Source organism: Peromyscus californicus, unplaced genomic scaffold, assembly GCF_007827085.1.
Source record: "Peromyscus californicus insignis strain IS unplaced genomic scaffold, ASM782708v3 Scaffold_17__1_contigs__length_78620276, whole genome shotgun sequence".
Classification (NCBI taxonomy): Eukaryota; Metazoa; Chordata; class Mammalia; order Rodentia; family Cricetidae; genus Peromyscus; species Peromyscus californicus.
In genome coordinates, this window is record NW_026294469.1 from 67,612,856 (window position 1) to 67,636,203 (window position 23,348).

The 23,348-nt window shown below is 44.5% G+C and overlaps 1 protein-coding gene across 2 annotated transcripts in view; it reads right to left on the reverse strand.

The window, feature by feature from the left end:
* The window catches only part of Setbp1 (SET binding protein 1), a 356,080-nt gene that overhangs the window by 290,242 nt on the left and 42,490 nt on the right, over positions 1 to 23,348 (reverse strand). The window lies entirely within an intron of this gene.

Below are 23,348 nucleotides of genomic sequence, written 5' to 3' on the forward strand. Positions count from 1 at the left end.
CCACAATACCTCCCATCTTCAAGGTTCAGCACACACACCAATAAGCCCAGAAGGCCTTGTCCAGTTTGACTCCCCCACACTGATCGGCTGCCTTTTACAGTTCTAAAACTGCAGGCCAGTCTTCCCTTAATACTTTTCAAATATTTCATAATTTTATGTATTCAATACCCTAGGTGACCCTCCCGAGGACAGGGATCAGGTCTTCTTTTCCTTCTCAATGTTCAATGGGGAAGCTCTATAAAAATTACATGTGCCTGGGATGTGAATCCCAGAAGAATCTCATCAGTGTCTGGCATGATGATGTGCCAATGCAGACACTTACACCCATTCACACATCCTCTTTAATGACTCTATCTTACTGGGACTCTGAAATATCCCTGAAGACGGTCTACTGATTCAAGTTTAAGGATACAAATGAAACTTAGGTTGGTTCTCAATTGTTGTTATATGATCCCAAAATTCATGCTGAAGCTCAGACTCCCAGTACAATGGTTTGAGGAGGCGGTACCTTTAAGGCTTATTTGGGGTCCTTAGAGTAGAGTTTAGGATAGAATTGGTGTTTTCAGAAGAGATGCGGTCTCTCCTCCTTCTGCTATGTGAAGATAAAGCCAGATGACATCTATTTGCAAACTAGAAAGGAGGAGTTTCAGAAGCTCAGTCTGCTGGCACCTAGACCTTGGACACTGAGCCTCTAAGCTATATACACTTCAGTGGTTTATACCATCTGCATTTGTTATATTTCTTGTTGCTATAGCAAAATGATTGACCAGAAGAACCCTGAGCAAGGAGAGGTTTATCCTGGCTTATGGAATAGGGGATAGAGTCCATCATGGATGGCAATGCACGGCTGTAGGAGAGGGGACCTGCTGGTCATGTTCCATCTACAGTCAAGAAGCAGGAATAGGGGAGGAGCTATAAAACCTCAAAGCCCACAAAACCAATTCCTTCTTCCTCAAGGTTCCACAACCTTCCCAAACAGTGTCACCAGTGGGGAGCCTCTGGGAGAGTTTTCACATTTAAACCACAACAGCACCTATTCTGTAGTATTCTGTCATTGCAATCAGGCTAAGACCACAATATAAACATTTTATGAAGAAATTCGTACCTTTCTGACCTACCTCCTGAGCCAGACATTCCCCAAAAGACTTGCCTTTGTTTCCCCACTTGAAAAGGCCATTAGTGTGATTAAGCACCTGCCTTGAGGAACCGTCTCTAGGAATATGGAAAGTATGAGGGATGACTGGAGAGCCTCAGTTTCTGCTCTCAGGACCCACACTACCATGATGCTGCCATATAATAACCACCCTGAAACCTTTCTACTGACAGACTGGTAGTCTCTGTGGTCATGGAGAAAAGCCTGCAGAGTTTGACAGCAGACTTTGAAAGACACTTGTCCATTCTTTTTTCACTCGTCTGTGTCTGGTGTATGTCCTTCCACATGCCCAGGCAGTAAGTGGAAATCTGCCTTGTTACATGATCCATCATGCATTGCTCAATAAATAACAGGCTCCAACCAAGTTGCCAAAAGCACTTATCATGGGTTGATCTTTACATCTGGATTCAAGGTCCAGAAATACCAAGGCAAGGAGGTGGAAGCTAAATGAGATCTGGACACAGCTCCCTTTACCTGCTCTGCCCCTGGCATGTGCATGCATGGACATGCCTGTGATGTCTGAGCACACACAACTTCCTTGCCAAGACGCTTCTTGAGTAGACTTGGATTGAGTTTGCGGTGTCAACTCACCCTTTGTAAAATCACAAGGGCTTGAATGACCTTAGATTAAACCGCAGTCGACAACGGCCCTGGCATTTTTATGCAAGTGATGAGGCCAATGCAATAAAACGATTTCTGCTCTCCCCTCTCCTCCTTTTCCTCCCTGGAAAAGCAAACAAATGTTTGTGTTTGTTCCCCTCCTGCCTATTCACTTCAGACCTGTATGGCCACCCTTTTCCTTTTTTCCGATTAAGAAACAAAGAGATCATCTATTACACAGGCTCAGAGAAACATATGTGTGTGAGGGCCTCTGGAAGTGATGAAATGACTCCCCTGCTTTCTTCCCTCCCTCCCTCCCTCCCTCTCTCCCTCCCTCCCTCCCTCCCTCCCTCCCTCCCTCCCTCCCTCCCTTCTTCCCTCCCTCCCTCCCTCCCTCCCTCCCTCCCTTCCTTCCTTCCTTCCTTCCTCCCTTCCTTCCTTCCTCCCTCCCTTCCTTCCTCCCTTCCTTCCCACGTTCTCAAGGACAGACATGGGATGAGCGGCACTCAAAGAAGTTGTTTCACAAACCTTCTTTCTCTGGTCTTTCTCTCACATGCTTTCAAGGCATGGCAACCCTCCTGACCCTACCCAGTCTCTCAGGGCAGAAGGGTCACCACAGCATAATTACAAAAGTCCACTGACCAAAACATCTATGATTCTTAGCCTGAGAGGCTATTGCTACAAAAAAATAAAATAAAATAAATAAAAATCAACATGGGAGAGTGACCCAGGGAGAGCTGATGCCTTAGGTGTCTGCTTGGACCTAATAAGCCCTTGAAAGGCCTCACATTCAACCACACCTGGCTATCCATGGCGCTCGTTAACATTTTAAAAGATTTGAGACATCCCATTGCAAAGACATCTGTTTAGCTTTCTTGAACCAGGTGTCTCCTAATCTTTTTGTGTGGTTGTTTGCTCTGAAATACTTTTTGCCCTCTCACATTCTTCCCATTCTGAATAAGTGAGTTCCACAGAACACTTATTATAAAATGCCGACCTTCATTTCACTCGTGGGAAAAGTAAGAAACAGAGAAAAGCATTAACCTTGTAATCGTGCACATAAATAGCAATATGAAGCTGTACGTAAATACTAGAATAAGTTCTAGCCTGGGAGGATCGGATGTCTGAGTGGTCGTCCCTCTTTGTCCACTCTCTGGCTACCTGGCTTGGGCCAGCACTAGTATTTCACTTTTCTAGGTAGTTTCATTTTCACTACAAGTGGGAGCACTCCTGAGGACTTTACAGGCTGTCCTCAGTTCTCTCGGGGACACTAGCAGGCTCTGAATCTTGTGGCACTCTCAGAGCAGGTCCCTGAGGTGTGACCCTGCAGTCTCTTCTACATTTAAATCTCAAAAACCCGTGAGAGTGTCAGTGTCCATGAAGGCGGAAACTATCAGTAAAGCCCCAGTATGCCATGAAGAGATATCTGAAAGCAAACACAGGAAAGAAGCAGGGCCTTGGTCACCCCTAGAAAGGCTTTCCTCTGGGGAGCGTACCCACGTCCTGCTTCCTAAGTTCCAGGGAGGCAGGGGGCTGGCATTTGGCTCACTGCCGTGCCAAGTTCTCTCTCTCACCATCAAATCCTAGACTAAAGCAGGTTACTGTAGTCCAACTTTAGTGGTCTGTGCATCCACAGCATTCTCTGTCTCCAGTTCACCTCACCTCTGTGTAGCGAATGATACTAAGAAGCTTCCTCCCCCTAACTTTCCTGTCTTCCTCCCTGACACCTCACTATTTCCATTGGTCCACAAGGTATGCCAACTCCAAGCTCTTCACTTCATCTTCAATGCAGGGCATTAGTTGGCACCATCTTATCGTCTGAGGAATAAACGACTATCACAGAACTAAAAGTTCCTGATTAATCAGAGACCATGCACTAAGCCAATGTATTAAATATCTATTAAATACATTCCACATTCTGAATATTAAGATAAACATTACGTGGGAAAGAGACTTGTCAGAAAAACCTAATTCTCAAATGTCACATTTGATTATACTTTTCAGTGCTAGATACACCAAAATTTGCCATCTTGCTTTTCTTACCAATGTCCAGATTAAAAATAATAATAATAATAATTATTCCTTTGCTTATATTCCCTATTTGGGGGCACCTCTCACCCAGTTATGTAAAAAGGCAGTAACAGTATTCATTACTAGATATGATAGCTATTGAGTACTTATTGAGTCTATCTAGTTGATGCTACAAAGTTCACACTGCACTTTATCCTGTTTTACAGAAACATGGATTTTTCTGCAAACTCATATCTTCCTATCCAGCTCCGCAAGTCCAAGGCCATCAGTTGCATAGCTTACAGGCCTTCCCTTCCCACCTTTCTGTCTCCGGTGTGGTCCCACATCTTTAGCACTATTCTCGCTGGAACTATGGGACTCACGTTCTAGATCGTCTTCTGCTTGACTGACAGCACACGCAGTGTCGAATTACCCGGGACAGAAGTGGCAGGGTGACTCTTCTCCATTCAAACTCTAGCTCCACCCCAGGGCAAGGACAGTTGTCAGAGAGGGAACAGCTGCCACTGCGCTTGCTGCCGACTGTGATCTGGATGTGCGTCCCTAGAAGTCCCTAGCGTTTTGACTTAACCCCTGAATTCTTCCGCTAACAGCATTTAGAGGGAACCTTTGAGAACTAAGACTTGATAAGGTCATGAGTGTAAGACCCTCCTGATGGCTTTAGTGGCCTCCATTAGTGGAAAGGAGATTTCAGGGGCACACTTATTCTACCTCAATATACAAGCTCTCAGACATGTTGTGACCTGAAGTCTCTCCCCAGACACTCAGTGGATGGTAATGCCATGCTCTAGAGCTTCCCAGCTTCCAGAACCATGACCTAAATGAACTCCTATTCGATCCTATTCTGTCCAAATAACCTAGTCTCACATAGTTTATTACACCAACAGCAAGTGGATTAAAACGTCACCTCAAATCCATGGAACAAGTTTGTTTCCCCTCGCAGTCTATTCCAAAGTTCCAAACAATAGCCCTCAGCTCCAGGACAAGTTCCCTGAAGACTTCTCCTGCCCAAGGCTTACTCTGACAGCCTGCTCTAATGCCCACCTGACACTTCCAATATTATAGAACCACCATCTGCTCTTTGACTCCTAATTCTGAGCTCCTCGGGACTGGACCAAGTCTAAACACTGTTTGCCAGCACCTGGAGTGTCTATCACAGGACAGGTTAAAAGATCTCTTTAAGATAACCCCCTGCTTCCCATTGCTTTTTGCTTCCTATTTCACTGAATAACGCTTTCCAAAGGTGTTAGAAGTGTAGGACAAGCTGTTTCCTATTTTGTTACAACTTGGAAACATATTAATGTAACTTCTTGCTATCACACGGAACGTTATTATTTCAGACCAAGGAAATGGAGGTTTGAGTGGTCCATTGACTTAACCAAGGTCACAGGTAATCAGGGCCAGAGATGAGACTGAAATCTTGGTCACATACCTCTCAGCATAGCAGCTTTTATACCTGCCTCCTTCACTCAGAGAATTCTACTAAAAGGGAGCAAAAAGAAAATACATGTGCATTTATACTTATACGTAGACGTGTGTGTCCACAGATGCGCACAAATACATAATAAGAATATGAATATGACTACAAGTGAGGGGTGGTGCTCTGAGACGTTTACAAGGGGAAGAGGTTCCACTTAAGAAAGGGGTGGCCAGGGCTTTGCGGAGGCCCCGTAACAGACGGCTGGTGTTTGGGTGGCAGTAAATCACCCTGAAATGAGCTTCTTCCTTGGGCTCAGTGAGGCCCCCACAACAAAAGGAGGCCCAGCTTGCAGCCGGACAGCTTGCCCGCCAGCCCCAGACGAGCATAACAGCTTCATTCAGGATCTCCACATGCACACAAAGGACCCGAAATCAATCCGACATCCCGCCACCCTGGACAATGCCTTGAATCTTCTCAGAATCGAAGCCTCAAACAAGGGAACAGCATTCAAGGGAGATCAAACCGCCAGCCTGCCTGCTGAAAGCAAGCGGGGAAGAAAACATTTTTTAAAAAGAGGAGGGTTGCCTATGGTGGTCCTGCTCTGCTCATGCAGCCAGGGCTACACAGGTAAAGGTTGCCTTTAGCTGCCTTTGAGCTGTAGATTTACCAGCGATGGTATGGGGAAACATGTGTGACACTCACCAGCAAGGGCCAGGGTATCACTTCACCTTGTGGGGGCCTTTGCCACCGGTGCCCCCTGTGATCCGCCACCACTGGCATTTCCCACTGGGTCCTGGGTGAGTACAGTAGGGTACTCACACATGTAAATGCCCCTGCCTGAGGCGAGGGCTTAGGGCTTGACAGTAGCAGCTCCTGCTTCTGGCCAGGGAACCCCTGTTCCCAGGCAGGGCCCCTGGGGTACTCATCTGCCCCATTTTGCTGCCTAATCCGGTTATCAGCTGCAGAACGGGCGGCCTGGTGGAGGGGGGGGCGAGGGGTGGGCGGCAACACAGCTCCAGCAGATGAGGCCTGATTGTATTCTTTTTCCTCGGGTCATTGTTAAGACTTCTGGTCTCTTCAAGTCCCCAGGGACCTTGGCGTCTGAGACCCAGCACTGCACTGGGGGTCACAGCCTGCCCTGGATGTCAGGGATCCACCTGCTCCCTGAGAGTGAGGGTTTTCCAGCATTGGTAGAACAGAAATGTGTTAGGGGTGGCGGAATATATTTGATTGATCTGTGAGAGTGACCAAGGCACCTGCCATTAGATGTGGCTGGAATCTTTCCAGAAATTCTAGCAAATACAGCTTACAATTCACATTCTTGGCAGCCAAGATGAGGGTTAATACATTTTGGTAGAAAACAAAGAGCCTGAGATAGAGGGGCATTTCTTGAAATCTTTCTTCTCTATCTGAGAACCCCAAAGACCTCTCAAGACAACAGAGAGAAGAGCAGGGACTAGGTGGGGCTCTGCAGGAGACTGCCCAGGGGCAGGGCAGATCAAACTGGAAGGTACATGAAGGCCAAAGAGAAGCCCAGTCCGAAAAAGCGGGTTAGGGCGAATGCCTTCCTTCTGTGGCTTGTTTTAACTCCTGACGTCTCTATTTTTTCCCCCTCTCCCTAAATTACTGGCTGAACTTCCTGGAACTGATCTACAGCCAGCCAGCCATTCTCTGCATCATGTAAAAAATGCTGCTCACTCCCCTCAAAGGCTGTCCTGCCAGAGGGGACCTCAGGGCAATCGGGAGAGTGGGTGCCCTGGGAACTTAACTGTGGAAAAAGAATGAACCTTCAAAATTCAAAAAGGGCACCTAATGTTTTCCACTGGCTTCCTTTCCAAATGCTTCTTCTACTGGCTGCCCACAGTAAACTGAATCAATTTCCCCTCAAAAGGGTCAGTTGTTTTCTTCCCCCCCCCCCTTCCCCTTTCCATTTTCTGCTTTTGTAGCTCACCCCCTCCAATCTACTTCCCTACAGGGGCTGAAATTAAACAAGCTCCCCATATGCCATGCCTCACTTGTTGTCTGTTCCCCTCACCACCATCTGGCCTATTTGCTTAGCCAGAGAGAGAGAGAGAGAGAGAGAGAGAGAGGAGAGAGAGAGAGAGAGAGAGGGGGGGGGGGGGGCAAGGCAAAGAAAGGGGGCAAGAGAGAAAATGAGGAAAAGAAAGGAAGGAACAAAACCAGAGAGAGAGGGAGGGAGGGAGGTAAAGAAGGCGGGGGGGGGGGGGGGGGGGGGGGGGGCACGGAAGAGTGAGAGCCAGACACAATGAGGAGGCAGGGGTGGTGATGCAGCCTCTCCCATCTGCTCCTTGGCCAGAGTCCCGGATGGAGCAGTAATGGAGAGCAACAGAACCAATGATAATTAACCCAAACACAGACCTGTTTATTTAACCTGTTCAGATAGATCACCCTGAGACAGTGCTCTTGTAGAAGGCCCTGGGACACACTTTAGGAGACACCCAGGAGGCTGCTGAGGGTGTCCAGGCCAGCTGGCCCTCCCCACAGACATCCCTGGTGAACAGAAAAGGGAGAGGATACAGGAGACTTTCTGTTGGAAGTCAATAACTACTAGTCAGGTCTTCTGGGAAGGAATTTTTTTTTTTTTAATCATTGTGCCCTTTCCCGTACCCATCCTCTCATTTCATGGCAATAGCTGCTCCTGGGTAGTCAAATGAAACAGCTAAGCTGGCCAATGTGCTACATTTGTCTTCTGCATCTTCTCGTCTCAGTATCCTGCCTGCCACATCAGAGCATAAGGAGTAGGACAAGGAGATGAAAACCTGACTATCTGGGGAACACAGAGGCTAATGCAAAGTGACCCAGAAGACTTCATGCTGAGATGGTAAGCAGGCAAAGGCCAAAGCCAATGGTTTGATGGGGAGCATCAGGTGAGTCAGCAGCCTGGGTTCAAGGCTTAAGCTTGAACCTCTATTTTCTCCCTTTTTGCTATGTCATTCTGTCCACATAACTTACCCCGGGCTTTGGTTTACCTATCTGATAGAAACAACAAGGTTGGCTTCCCCAACATGTTTCAGTCTTTACAAATTAAAATGTAAAAGGTCAATGTAATCAGTCAAACTTGGCCAAGATACAGAGAAGCCTGCAAATTTTAAGCAAGAACAAGGACTCTGTGTTTCAAATGGGCAATTTACAACCAAACCAGAGAGCAAGGGTCCATGCTAGATCTGTGTGTGTTGTATGTCCCTAAAGCTCCAGAGGCCCTGAGAATAAAGAGCATGAACATACTCAGGGTTGGGTGGCAGGAGACAGAATAGGAGTTATGAGTCTGGTAAGTGGCTCTTGGCAGAGTACTTAAGACTAGCAAAGAAGTCCACTGGCTGGGTTGAAAATAGGAAGCATCAGGAGTGGATGAGGAGTTGGCACACACTGGGTTCCAAGTGGCTTCATGCTCCTCAGTGGAAGAAACACAGAGATAATTTGAACATGCCTATTTCCAAGCTCCACAGCTGAGCTCCTGTGCTCTCCCACCCCACACCTCCCACCCAGCCCTGCAATTTGGCAAACCCTTTTTGCTGGCTGCTCTTATACCCAATATGTTGGGTTGCCTTAGCAACTAAGGTAATTATCTCCTTGGAGCAGTTAAAACAATGACCGTCATAAATAATAACAATAAGAAAGATGATGATAAAAAACAGATCTGAGGCTCCCTGGGTCATAGGTTGGCACAGCACTGAAAAGGAGAGAGGGTCTTGATCGGGTAGGTAACAAAACATGGTCTCTTATGGGACCCCATCTTATTTATCCAGAGGAAAAGGCAGGAATAACTTACCCATCCCTCGCAGGCTTAACCACAAGCCCTATCTGCAGTTTGATCAGCCTTCTGGTTCTCCCAATCCACTAGACCTAACACTTTCAGAGCACATTGAGCACTAGTTCTACAATGCCCTTCTCTTTGCGAGGTCATAGACTCCTCATAGACAGGCTCCTGGGTCTTTCATATCATGTTCCTAGCACTACACTCCAGGCCTGGCACAGAATTGGTGTTTAAAAATATTTACTAAATGAATATTGATATTATATTAATTATATTTTATAATAGACAAATGCCTTATTTCTATTGTAAGGGTTCCTTTGGGTGTTGTTGTTGTTTTTTTTTAACCCATATAGGCCATGTCTTAGCACCCAGCACTAGCCTGTAGTCTAAAATACAGTAGGGCTTTGCTTACCTAAGAATGTAGAGAAATAGACATAAATTTAAATTTAACCAATTTAGGCTTTTCCCCTAAAATGCATCCTATAAAATTCTGAAAATGTAGAGCATTACTTGAGGCAAAATACTAAATAAAACACAATTGCAAAATGAAAATTAAACTGACAATCTATTGTAAAACATTTATTTGCCCTGCCCCGAACATAGATATTCTTACATGTAAACTCCATTCCATGAATGACTCCTGACTCAAAGCAAAATACAACCAACCCATCCTTCCCCAGTGCCCATAAGGGATGTATTAGAAAGTATGGGTCAGAGAACTCAATGGGATCATTCCTAACTATCAGGGGGATTTTATGACCCCCTCTGTTATTTTCTACTTAAGTTAAATACTTAGTTGTCAACCGATACTTTCAAAGCACATTCACATCAAACATTATCTTAACAATAATTACTGAGGTAAGTTGGGCAGGATTCCCTACCCCAACTCCAAATACTTAGAAATGAAGTGGTTGAACTCAATTCTAGGCAAAGGAGGGCCCACCCTTGGCCTTCTTGCTTGTTTCCTTTTTGTGTACAGTGTGTGAGGTAGCCATTATATGTAATGGTGAAATAGACTTCCCTAAGCTGTCAGAATAACATGAAGCATCCACCTAGTCTTCTTCAAAGTGCAAAAAGGAATGATAAAAACCCTATCTCTAACTCTTTTGATGACTATTGGCCACAATTCCCATTCATTCTAGAATAATAACCAAATTTTATCACCTCTAGACTCAAGGTCAGTCAAACCTATCAATGCTTAACTGGGGCAAGCTTTGGAGAAGTTTCAGTCCTGGGGAATGGGGTGGCAAGGCCCACTGAATAGTGACAACTTTCAATGAACAAGAAGACTTCATCCACTAGCACCACAGGACAATTCTAGACAGATTCTCTGCTCTTTAATCCAAAGGTATTCTTTGAATTTCCCATTCCTCTGGCTATCACAGATAGCTAAATAGCAATGTGCCTCTGTCCCATATTACATGCCGGCAGCTCCTGAGAGTCAAGACCGTGCCATAAAACTAGAATCAATTCTGCTCATATTCAGATACTCACCAACACATGCTCTGCTCTTACTGTACAGTAATCTGTGGACAGGCTTTGTGACTTCAGTGAATATTCTGCCAACCTCTTCTAAATCCTTTATGTATGTGGAAAAAAAAAAACTCAGCATACGTAGATTATCTTTTTCAGAGTACTCCAATCATAAAGGACCTGAATCCAAAGTCAGATACTACTGACAATAAAAAGGAGTCCCCAAGACCTCTGCAGAATGAAAATATTTAGCTACACTCTTAAAAACATACAAAAGTCTTCTTAAATAAGAGTTCTGCAAAATATATTAAACATAGAGCGGCTGTTTTCCTTTTCAGTGCACAGGTTTATGTTTACAGGAGTAATCATAGATCAAGGCAAGACTGTTCCCCAAGGGTTTGTTCATCCAACTTCTTAGTGCTCTTAAAACAAGTTGTGGTCAGCAGGAAAAGGTCTTCCTGAAGATGCTCCATACCCTAATCCTGAGGACCTGTGGATTTGTTGATTCTATAGTAAAAGGCAATAAAAGATGAACATAGGATTGAAGCTGCTCATCAGATGATTCTAAATTATAGAAATGTTGGCTTAGATCTACTAACTGGGCCTAATGTATTAGCAACTTAGTGATGCTCTATTTCAAAGTGGAAGAATGAAAGCATCAGCCAAGGGATGTCAGCAAGTCCTTAGCAAGATGCCTTGCCAGATGAGTAATAGCCATCTGTGTTCACATCGACTAAACCCATCTCGACTACTGGCCTATTCTACTTCTGGGATTAACTCACAGCTTACAACTGGAAAGTTAATGCTGTCATATAGAGAAAACTATTTGCAAGGGCCAAAGGTGGGCCTTCCCAGAAGGTCTGACCCAAACCAAAGCAGCTATAGCCTCTTCTCCAAGGAAAACTTAGAATGCTTGTGGGGAGGAGGGGAGTGCCAAGAAAATCCAGTTTGATGTCCAAACGGGAACTGTAATCTCACTTGATTTTATCATATGTAACCAGAGGCTTTTTTGAGGATGAATCTTCAAGACCTTTTTCAATAGAATTTAGCAATGTTTTCTAGATCCCGTATACCTACCTGTACCAAATCCTTTCTCTGGATAAGATAATACTGAGAATATGCACTACTGAGTTTGAGCTTTCCAATTCCACTGTGTTTTATAATTAATAAACATCTCTGTGTGAACGTCTACACAGATTTATTGACAACCCCATCTCTTTTTACCTATTGGATGACAAAACTCCTTAGGAGTAGGACTGGAATATAGTTCATTTTTATAGTATCCAGAAGTTAATCCTTTAGATTCAGTTATATTGCTGGATACTTTTTATGTGCTAAAAGCTGGGGGAATGCAAAATGTTATTTACTTTATCATACAAAGAGAAGATATCCCCTACTCAAAACAGTGGACAGTAACACTGAAAGTAAACTGACACATGAAACTTGAATGGTGGGCAAGAAAAAAATGAAACGTTTTGCCAGGAGTAGCTGACATTGCCAATAGGTACTGGGGAGGTTGAGGGGTACAGAAGGTGTGAACTGGGGAGGCCAGAAAGGAAAAGGGTTTTTTGTTGTAAAGTGAGTGCTGGCTAGACAGGAAAATGGAGGAGGGTATTTAAGGTCAGGGTGATGTAAACAGAAGTAAGAGAGTGGGCATGGAAATGTGGTCAGGGACTGAACAGAGCATTCAGCAAGTGGTGAAAGATAAGTCTTCAAATAGCAGTTTGTCTGAAATTAGAAGCATCCTTGACTGCCAAGCAAATTTATTTTCAGTCTTTTTATGTCTTCCAAGAGCAACAGCATTTACAAGTTGATCCGTATACAGTCCCGAAGTATATTGGAGAGCTCATACGGCAGACAGTTATGATACATATGCAGCCTTGAGAAGGCCCAGGGAAGAAACCAGGGATAGCATAGAGTGTGTGTACAGGTACCGGTTCACAAAAATGCAAGTCCAGATGCACCCAAGAGCAAGGGAGGCCCATCAAGCAGTCAATATCACAGCTTACCTTCGGACCAGTCACAGTTCATAGACCCTTCAACTATGTGTGTATGATTTTGTTCTGTTAGCTGCTTCCAGACACGTCAATCTAGCACTCCCCAAAGCCCTATGGACCAAGCCTCAGGGGGCTCTCTGACTTACAGTTCCTGATCTTGTCACCATTGGCTTCCAGCTGTGATTTGTAGGACCAGCTTCTCTCTTTCCTGTGCCCTGGAATGCCTCATGGAGAACCTGAAATGTGGTGGGAGTGAGGGTACTCTCGCCAAGCCTACCCCAAGATTGATGGCATTAGGGCCTCTCTGCCACACATCCGTAGATTTACTATCCAGTTGATATCCTCCTCTGTGTGTGGAGTTGGCAGTGAAATCAGACAAGATGAAAGTAGAAAATGCCTCTCCTTGACGGACAGGGACAAAGACTCCCCCAGCCAGGCCTCCCAAAAGCCAATTAATCTTTAAAATTTCCCCTAGGGTACCATGTAATCCGAGGACCATGTAGTCCCATGGATGGTGGAGTGAAAAGAAGGTTTTGTTTTCCACAGAAAGGGAAATTGAGGTTTTGTGGTAAAGGGGAAGGATGTAGAACCAGCCACAAAAAAAAAAAAAAAAATGGTTTGTTCATAGCCTGACCCCTTCCCATTACTCACAGTGACACAGGAGGAAGACTCGACTTTTCTCATGAGTCATGAGGACTTGTATGCCACAAGCATTCGAGGACGGCAGTGAGATTCAAAGATTGAGAGATACAGTTCCTTGACTTTAATGTGGAAAGACAGGTTAAAAGACAGAGCTGCCTCCATCTAATAGAGCCAATAGGTTTCTCTCTCAGAGACAAGAGAGTGGCTATCGCATTTGGGGCTTGTTATTTGAGCCATCATAGCTGACTTTTCCACTGACATCCCCAACTTCCAAATTAATTATTTACTGACCAGATATTCAGCTTGGTCATGTCAGGTGGAAATAGCCGAGGGTGTTGAATAGCTCAGATGGGCTGGTGTTCAAACAGTAGAAGAGGATATCGTCCAAGCACAGCTCTTCAGCACACGGGACCATCTAACACTCTCTAAGATCCCTACTTTTCTCGTCTAAGCCTACAGATAAAAATGGACATGAGTATTTATCCCAGGACCTACTGCTGAATTTATTTTCCAGATTAACTTTTTTCCTTGGGCCTAAATCAGAATCCTGGGGGTAAACTTCTTCTGGTTTTGAAAGGTTGGAAATAATAGGTAAAACTTGCTGGTAGGATTAGGGAAGGAGGGATTGGGCCATCACTGTAGGCTCTCGTTGCCTGCAGGAGAGGTGCCCAGTTCCACTGCTGGGCAATGCAAGCACCAGGAAGGGACCCGATGGGTGCCAACCAGAGTGGCAGGGTCAGTGCCTCCTTATGGTACCGCCTCTTCCAGAAGACCAAAGAAGCCAACCTATCCCTGGGCTTTAGGTTCCTGAAAAGACCTGAGCCATTCTTATTTACCATTCTAAGTGGCGACACAGCACATCTGCTTGAGGTAATTTATTTCATTGAATAAAAGACCTGAGAAAGGCAGCAACAGCTAAACAGGACATGTGTACAGAGCACTTCTCCTCAGCAATAAGAGTCTAAACAAATGCAGCACACAGTATGGTGGTCGCTGTCCACGCCCAGGTGAGAAACAGTGCTCAGTGCATCGAGACCAATGCTGTTCACAGTTTTCCTACTGCCCCACAGGCCTTGGCTTTCCTCTGTCACTGAATACCTGATCAGCACATAGGTTCCTAGAGCTAGGAGTTTGTGAGCAAGCAGCCAGGAGGCTGTACAAGCTTTTCAGTACCAGCCCCTGCACTCCAGCTGCACCCTAGTTCAAGAAACGAGGATTGCATAGATCCTTTTCACGGTACTGTAAATTCTGAGAATATTAACTTAGAGAAAGGGTTCAATCAACAGGAGGCTCATAATCAATAATATGGGAGTGGTGACCAAGAGTTTCAGGTAGCTCTTATTCTGAATTCTTCATTCAGTCACATCATTCATTGAGTAGAGCTAAACAGGACAAGCACAAAAGCTAAGAAAACTCACCACACTCATGGGAATACCCACACTTGTAATAAAGACAGTATGTAAAAAGTAGGAATATGGCATAAGGAAACAGGAAACAGGTTAATACAGATGTTATAAAAATACTGATTTTTATCAGGGCAAATAACCAGAAACACTAGGATGATGCGTATGGAGAATCTATTCTGAATAGTTGTGGAGGATTGTGTACTATATGGTCTTCACCTGGACCAATTGATAGATGAGGGAATGAAGAGAGGAGAGCACATGTTGTTGAGTGGGTAGAGACAGAAAGTGGCCTAAAGTGTTCCTGGATCAGTCATCCAACAGGTCTCAGATGTACGGAGAATATGAAAGTGTATATGATATGTGAGTGTGTATATTTGTATGTGTGTCTGTCTGTCTGTGTATATGAGTGTGTGTATACAGACAAATAACAGCTACTCCTCATTTTCCAAATTCAGTCTAATTCCATTCCACCCAGAGTCTTGGTCCAATACAGTCAAATACAGACCTATCATGGCCAGGATTTTCTTTCACAGGTCAAAGACAGCCCACGATTGGTGAGATAGAGGAAGCCTGAAGTTGTCTCTTGGCTCCTATTTCAGGTCTCTTATGGCTGTTGGACAACACCTTCCCCACACGGATTGCAAGTCTTATAAACTGTCCTATGGACCCCATCTTCTGTAGGTGTCATAACCGAACATGTGGAGAGGTTTTTTTCTACTTCTGTGGCTACTGTGGGGTCTGTGAATCTGGGATAAACTTAGTGAAACAACAGAAATCTGACAAAAGAAATGTTTGGACATGCAAATGCTGGTATGGAAAAAGCTCTTTGGGTCTCACTGGTTCTCTCTGAATGACTGAATGTCAGTCTTGGTACCCTGACAGTGCCGTGGTATGAACACTTGCATTGACCATGAAGACGGGTTATATGGAAAGTCAGAGAGGTTCCTGGGAAGCCCAACTGCTGTAGCCATCACAGCCCAGGTACCAGAGACAGCCAGCACATACAGTAGTCAGTAGTCAGGGCAAAGGGCTTAATCACACTCACCCTGTGCCAGTTACCCAAACTGAGTTCCTAGTTATCCAGGGACAGTAGGATGATAACAGAAAGAGAACCTGCTAAAAGCCTAAAAGAGTGCAGGCATGACAGGCACTGGCTACCAAAGCTCTCCTCCTTGGTAGGCAAATATAGTACATGGGGGCTCTTGGACGGGATAAACAAGCCACACAGCAAAGGGAATCATGGCAAGTTCTCATAAAACGAAGCTAGAGAAGGCATGCAGATAAGAAGAGAACCCTCTCTTTCCTCCCATACCATCTCATTTGCATATCTATATGGCAGCTCACACTCTATTTCCCAGACCCTTCATCTCTCCATCCTTGAGAATAGAATTCATTCCAAAACATCTTCAAGGACTCCAAGTAACTGGCTTCTTTCTCTTATAACCTGTTGATAGTTGAGCTCAGTGTCTGCCTTAGCCCTGAAGCTAGAATAAAAGCTGTTTGAGGGCAAAGCTCATACCACTGGAATTAATTTCCCTCCATGCTGCATAGACTTAGGCACACATGTGAATACAATAAAGCAAGTCTGATTCAATATGTGTGTAAGAACATTTAGTGCAACACCTACATCAAGAGCAGGCTATACCCAGGCCCCATGATTCAGGCTTCTGCCAATGAGGCATGACGTGTTACCAAGAAGGGAACTTGCCAATGCGTAGCCACACTTCACAGGAAGACTTACGGAAGAGCTGTCTATGCTGAAGTTTCTGAACTGCATTGAAAACATTCTCTCAACAGCCAAAGTGATCCCTGACTACTAGAGGTTGTGTGACAAAACTAGGGACCTCAGGGAACATACCATTATGACCATAGCTCCTCTCCAGCACAAGGGAGGCATTTAGTGTTCTCTAAGACCCCCATAGCTCCTCTCATCAAGGCCTACAGGTAGAAATGGAACTAGAGTTCACCCCGGGACCTCTTGTCGGAGCTGCTCCACACTTCCTTGCTATCCCTCATTGAAACATACTGCTCATATGCCCTCTACTCCACTCTACTGATTCACCTCTCTTGCCTTTGTGCATGATGCCATTTCTTTTGTTCTTCCTTCTTAGTTTAGCTTATCCATCTTGACCTTCAAAACTTGCTCAGAGAAGTGGCTTTTTTGCCATCACAGGAGATTTCTCAACTTAGTCTAATTTGAAGGCTGGTACTTCCTGTTCAGTGCATCCCACTGTAATTACCATTTTGCCTATCTGAAGCAAGTCTGCCTGAGTCTACAAAGCCAACAGTGTATCTTTCTTGATTTTACACCTTCAAGGTTGGACGCAATGCTACCTTACAATCCACACCGATCAAATGTTAGCTGAACAAATAAAGGATCACTACAGGGCATGAATACAGGTGCCCAGGGGTACTTGAACTTGATTACTTACTCTTAACACAAGACAATGCCATTTTCCTCAAAGCTGCATACCTTCAGCAATCTTTACGATGTTTCAAATAAACTGAGGATAAAGAAATGAAACTATATTCAGAGAGATGATCAGTTCTAATGATTATCAGTCTCTCATAGAGAGTAACTGCCAAGTATCCAGGTTTCTCTTTCCGCCAACCTCCCAATTGCCCCACTCTCTGGAATAAATCAAACAGTACAACTCAGGAATTCCAATAAAGTAGCCAGACTATGTAAAAGTAATCATAGTCATGGAGCAGGGCACTGTTCTTTCTTTCAAATTAGCATATTTTTAAGTAATGAGCCTTTGAAAAGAGGAGAAATGACTGCTTCTCTCCCTGAAATAGCCTTCATTAATTCTTCAGAGTGAGTCTGACGAGTGACGGCCGAGCAAACAAGAACCAGCATGAATGGGATTTCTAAAGACCTCCCCTCAAATCATGTCTTCTTTTTTCTTAACTGAATGCAAATGGTGGTGGTTTCGTTTGGTTTCAGTTTGGGGAAAGTGACAAGTAACTAGCATGCCTTTCTGTTTGGGGTTCTATAAGACTAAGGAGTCAGGGCTACAAGAGGAATGAAGACAGACTCCACTGAGACTCGGCAAAGAAGTCCAGCCATTCCCAACAGTAGAAAGTCTACTTACGGAGCACAGAAGGCAGCAAGTAGCTGTCCGAATGTCCAGCAAGGATGTCAAGGTGTGTCCCACGCCCCTTTAGAATTTAATTCAAGCTAAGCATAGTGGTGCCCATCTATAATTACAGCACTCAGTTGGCTGAGGCAGGAAGATCATGAGTTTGAGGCCAGTCTAGGATATATACTGCATTCCAAGGTCAGCCTCAGCTACCTAGTGAGACCTTGACTCAAACAGAAACAATATAAATAAACAAGTAAATTAAAAGTAAGACTCTTGTTTCACAATAGTACTAAAGATCTCACGTTCAAGGCATTCTGAGAACTCAGTGAAGACACCCAGGAGTGCCTTAAATGGGTGTCAGTTTCGCTGTAGTTGAAGGGAGTGATCAGGACATCTTGTCCCATCTGTTGGCAACTTCTCACAGAACACACAATCTGCCTGCTTCCTTCGCAAGAGGCTGAGAGGTAAGGGTGGCCATGCAGTGCCCCTGAAACAGCAAACATACAATTCCACCTGCACACACCTCTGTGAGATGTGTGAGATAAGCATGAGCAATACATCCTTAGTACATGTTCAGATAGAAAGGGAAGAAAGAGGAATATGTGCCTCAAGACCGGAAATCCCGTGGGTGAGAATACCACTGACTCGACGGGAAACGCTTAAAAGACGGATTCTGCTTATATATATATATATATATATATATATATATATATATACATATATATATATATATACATATATACACACACACACACATACCATCATCATCATCTCCTTCATTATCATCATCAGCATCACCAAGCATTTAAGTGAAACACATATGACTCTTCCCAGAAATTTAAAACACTGAGCTAACCAAATGTTCCTCACTAAATAGGCATCATCCTAGTTAACAAATGAATGGTCTAGAAAAATGATTTCCAAGACAAGCGTTTGAAAAGGAAGACTGAAGCAAGTTTTAACCACTTTAAAAATAAGCTGAGATAGAAAAAGGAAAAATACTTTTGACATTCATTTTGCATTTGGATTATGCTTTATGCTTTCTAAGATCCTTTGATAGCCATAATTACCCCCTGAGACAGCAGGTCAATGGCAAAGGGATTTATCTTCCCATGTGGCCCCAGATGTGAAGGCAGACAGCATAGGGTCAACATTTCTGACACACAGTTCAGTCAGGCGCTTTCATCTTGCAATCTCTTCCAAATATTATTCTAAAAACATTGTGGAATAGAATAAACTGCTTTGTGACTTGAGTCCTTTGTTAAAATAAACCTGTTTTTTTCAAAAAGTCTTTTTGTAATTTAAAAATTTAATACACTTCTAGAACAGGTCATTTAGGAATCAAACGTTTAATGGAATTAAAAAGCAATATAAGAGTTAGGACTGCACTCCCTGATGGGGCACTTGCCTAACAAGTAAGTCTCAGGCACTAGGTTCAATTCCCAGTACAGGTAAGAAAAAACGTAGTATATTCACAGTTATAACTTCTGAACTATATAAATAAGAGGTCTTCAATATACCTTTGAGATTATAAAAGTGAACTGAAAAGCCAACGCCACATGATTTCCGGTATATTCACTATGCGACAGCTGTCAGGCCATTTTACTGACCAAGAAGATGGAAATCACTAGACTGGCCTATGTGTAGGTTAATGGGTTACCTTGGAGTCTACCACACAGAACTCAAACGATAGCTACTATCACGCAATTGTTCAGAAAAATTTCCAGCTGAACTTGGAAGTCAAAGAACCCCAGGGTGGAAGGACTCTTAATAGATGCTCTCGGGATTACTAGAAGGTTCTCCGTTATGATTTCCTCCTTCCAAACTGCCTGGAGAAGCCCCAGCCCTGGGAAACTCCTCAAGCTGCCCTTCTCACCCTTCGCCTCCAATAGCACCCCAGCACCCTTTACTAACCTTCGATTTCTAAGTAAAAATGGAAACTGTCTAAAATTAAAACTGCATTGTGCGTCTGCTGGCTTTGGTGGCTGTAAGAAGAAAATGGAGGAGAGGAGGGGGTGAGATGTGTTGACGAAAATAATCTGAGTCATCACTTCCTGGAAGATGTGGCAGTGCCCCAGGAGCCTGCTGAGAAGTCAGAGGGGACAGGAAGGGGGGTGTGCTCAGGCTAGCCACAATCTCACAAGGAAGGCACAAGGAGGATGCCATTTAAACTTCTGGGGATTCCCCTCTGCCAAGAACTCTCAAGCGCCCTCCCAGCTCTATCCTCTTTTAAGTCATAAAAAAAAAAAAATCCTTGTGAATCATCATCATCAATTTGGAAATCTACATGAACTTGTGATCCTGAAATACCAGCCATTTCTTGCAAGCAGGAGCAAACTGGGTCAAGCAGGGAGGAGGGATGGCTGCGGCTGAGTCAAAACACAACTGCCTTATTTCCTAACCACTTCAGTAAACCCTGACTCTCAACGTGTGCAAACACAGTCATCTCGGTACTAGTACACAATCCTTTGTACAGCGCAGGGGAAGCCTATGAAGAATGATGTCCCAGTGTAGCAGACATAGTGCTATAATCATTTTATAGTCTCTCTTAGAAGTGACAATATACAAAATACTACTCACAAACCCTGAGCAGACATGGATGATTACAGGATTGGGGAGCTAAAAGAAAACAGCAATGCCTACATCAAATCAAAGGGCTCCCATGTACAAGGGTCTCCCTTGCTCTAGTCCCTGCCTACCTAGCCTGGGAAAACTAGGTTCTCTTTGCTTTATTTAATGCCCCTCCCTGTAGGAAGTTAGCAAACCCTTCATGGAAAGCAAGTTTTGGAAGATCATGTGCTGAGCCAATCTGTGAAGACCTGAACACTGTACCACCCAAGGAGGAGGAGGCACACATATACCACTCTATGACCAGGCTTTCCAACAGTAATTTAATAATCTCTCATTCATCTTCTCCTTCTCCACTTCCAGACACCACCCCCACTCATTACACAGTCCGAGTAAATACCACTCAGATTATTTTCTCAATTAGAGGAGAAAACAGGAATTTGCACTTGATGCCTCCCTTCTGCTGCCTGTCAACCTTTCCCAAGTATTTCAATCCTGGGCCTTTGGCTGCTGCTAACCCCAGTACTTGGACCTTTGACCTTCAAATCCTTCTGCCTTTCCCTTCTCATCTTCCCAGCAGAGACACTCCACAGCACACTGACTTCCCAGCTAGCAGGCTTCCTCTGAGAGAGGCTGGAAGGCAAAGCCAAAGCCAGCAGAACGAGAAGAGATCACCTGAGATTTGCCTGCCTGGTCAAAAGATGGATTAAAAAAAAATCAGGACATCGTAGGAGACAGGGCACGTCAGGTAAAGGGATTCAAATTCTCTCTAGCCTAAATGTGCCCCCAGTGTCCAACTTCAACGCCTTAGTCTTCAAATGGGGATGGCACTGAGATCTGAGGCTCCTACATTGCCTATCAGAGATGTTCTACTTTTCCCATGTTCCTCTGAAGCCAAATCACATGATGAGTCTCTGACACACCCCCTTCCTTCCCCCAGTCAGGGCAACTTCCACAGTTTTGGCTAACCTCCCAGGCCCGACACCTTGCATCAGGACCACTAGACCGACCCTTCTTCCTCATCCTTGCATATGTCCACCAGCATGTTAGCTGTACCCTTTCTGTGTGCTCCAGCCAGTATCTGAGGAAGGTGGGAATATTTAAGGACTTTTTCTTCTGTAACAACTAGGTTCCTGTCTGATAGCACTACTTCCTATGTAATTAATTGTGGCTGTCTCTTGGCTCGTTAGAAATGAGGCACTCGGGTCCCAGGCAGCATTATGCAGGGTAAATCATGTCTGAGCAACTGTACAACTGGTGGGTCAGTTTTATCTTTTGTCATAGCTGCAACCATTATTGAGCTGGTTCTCAAAAATGCCCGGTAGTGAAGCTTTCATGTCAGGCCAGAATTGAAAGACAAATGTTTTCTGCTTCCCCTACCCCTATTGCTACGCCCTCTTCTCTGAATGCTGCATGCACGGGGCAGCTGGGAAATGAAAGGCTCCTTTATCTGACTTTCTTGGGCAAAGGCATGGTGGGTTCAGGAGGGTTCAAGAGGAAAGCACCAAACTGTAATGAAATGAACCAAGCAAGCAGGCAGGGCAGGCTCCCAAGCAGGGGCAATGACTGACCACAGCAATCCACTGTCTTGGCCTTTGTTGTTGTTTTACATCCAGCATGGTGACATGTGACAACTAGAAAGTGTGTGTGTGTGTGTGTGTGTGTGTGTGTGTGTGTGTGTGTGTGTGTGTTTCTCTAGATGAGCAATGGTTGACCATATGATCTTGCACACAACATGAGACTCCACTAAAATGGACTCTATGTATTCCTCTGTGAAGGGGAAAACTGCCTGAGGATTCTGAAGGTCCCTTTCTGCTTTTACACTCTGTGTGTGTACGCATCCAGCAATGGTAATCAACGTGACCCTGTTGCACCGCTATGGGGAATACTACTTGACGATACAAAGAGGTCTTCAGAGCAGGTGAAAGTACCAACCTTCCTCACAGTCAGAGTTTGCTTCCAATAAAGAAGAGTGAGAGGCAGGGAAAGAGAAGGAAAAAAAAGCAAAATGCTTACTTCACTTCACAAAAGAAAAATTAAGGTGCAAAGAAAGCAGCTATTTAAGTCGTCTACATCATAAAGCAAAGAAATGATTGGTGCTATTCAAAATACAATAAAGACTCCAACTTTTGCCCAAAGTTCTGATCCTCTCATATCATCCTTGTCCTAGAATGTTGGGTGATGAGCAGAGGGGGATTTTTGCATTTAACTTTCTAAATTTGCAGTTACTCATTTCTTTGACCAGCCCAGATATCTTAGAAACCCAGATTGGCAGCCCCTCTGACCACATGCTTTAATCTGTCTTTCACAGGACTTTAAGTACAGGGCTGGCAGTGCCCACCGGACCCAGCGGCCTCCACCTGAGTCCTCTAGAGCTCGGATGGTCCCATCTGCAAAGCATGCAGTGCTCACAGGCATCAGAACTACACAGGAGTTACTGGAAGAAGAATCAAGGTGATCTTTCAGCCTTCACACCCGTAGCTCTTGAAGATCATGTACTAACAGCAGATCTGCTGTAAACACTTAGAGGACAAAGAAGAAGAAACACTAGTGTCTTCAACATCCTGACACGCTGAGGAAAACCCAAGATAAAGGCATCACTTGGAGGGTATAGTGAGCTGCTCGAACTACTGCCTGTGCAGAACATTGGTTAAACACCTAGACATTAAGGCAAAATTAGAAAGAAGTCAGAGCAGTGGGATGGGAGAGATGAGCCCTGGAGATATCAACTGGAAAAGTGAATCAGGACTGTCTCAGAATTCTTCTCTTCAGCCCACAGCCAGCTCCCCTAAAACACCGATTTCAAAAATATACCAACTCTATTCAGTGTACACTTACGTGTCCACACAGATGCCCTCTCATATACATGTCGAGACACCCTCTAGTTGGCAAACAAGTGACAATATGCAAATCACTAGAAGCCACGAAGATTTGCTTCGGTGGGGAGCATGAACAAACAAGGAAGAGTTTTGCAAGTGGCCGCAGATGGCTTAGCCCCTCTGCTTACAATAGACACTGACGAGATTTGCCATAACTAATTCATCCCTTCACACTAGTGCTCTCTTCCCTTACCTTCTGATGGTGGAAATTTCCCATCATGGCCATCTGCATGTTCATTCCTTTCTCACACACTAAAAAGTGCAAAGGGGTCATCCATGCTGTCTATGAGCGGGTCACAATCAGATGGCTAAACTGAACTA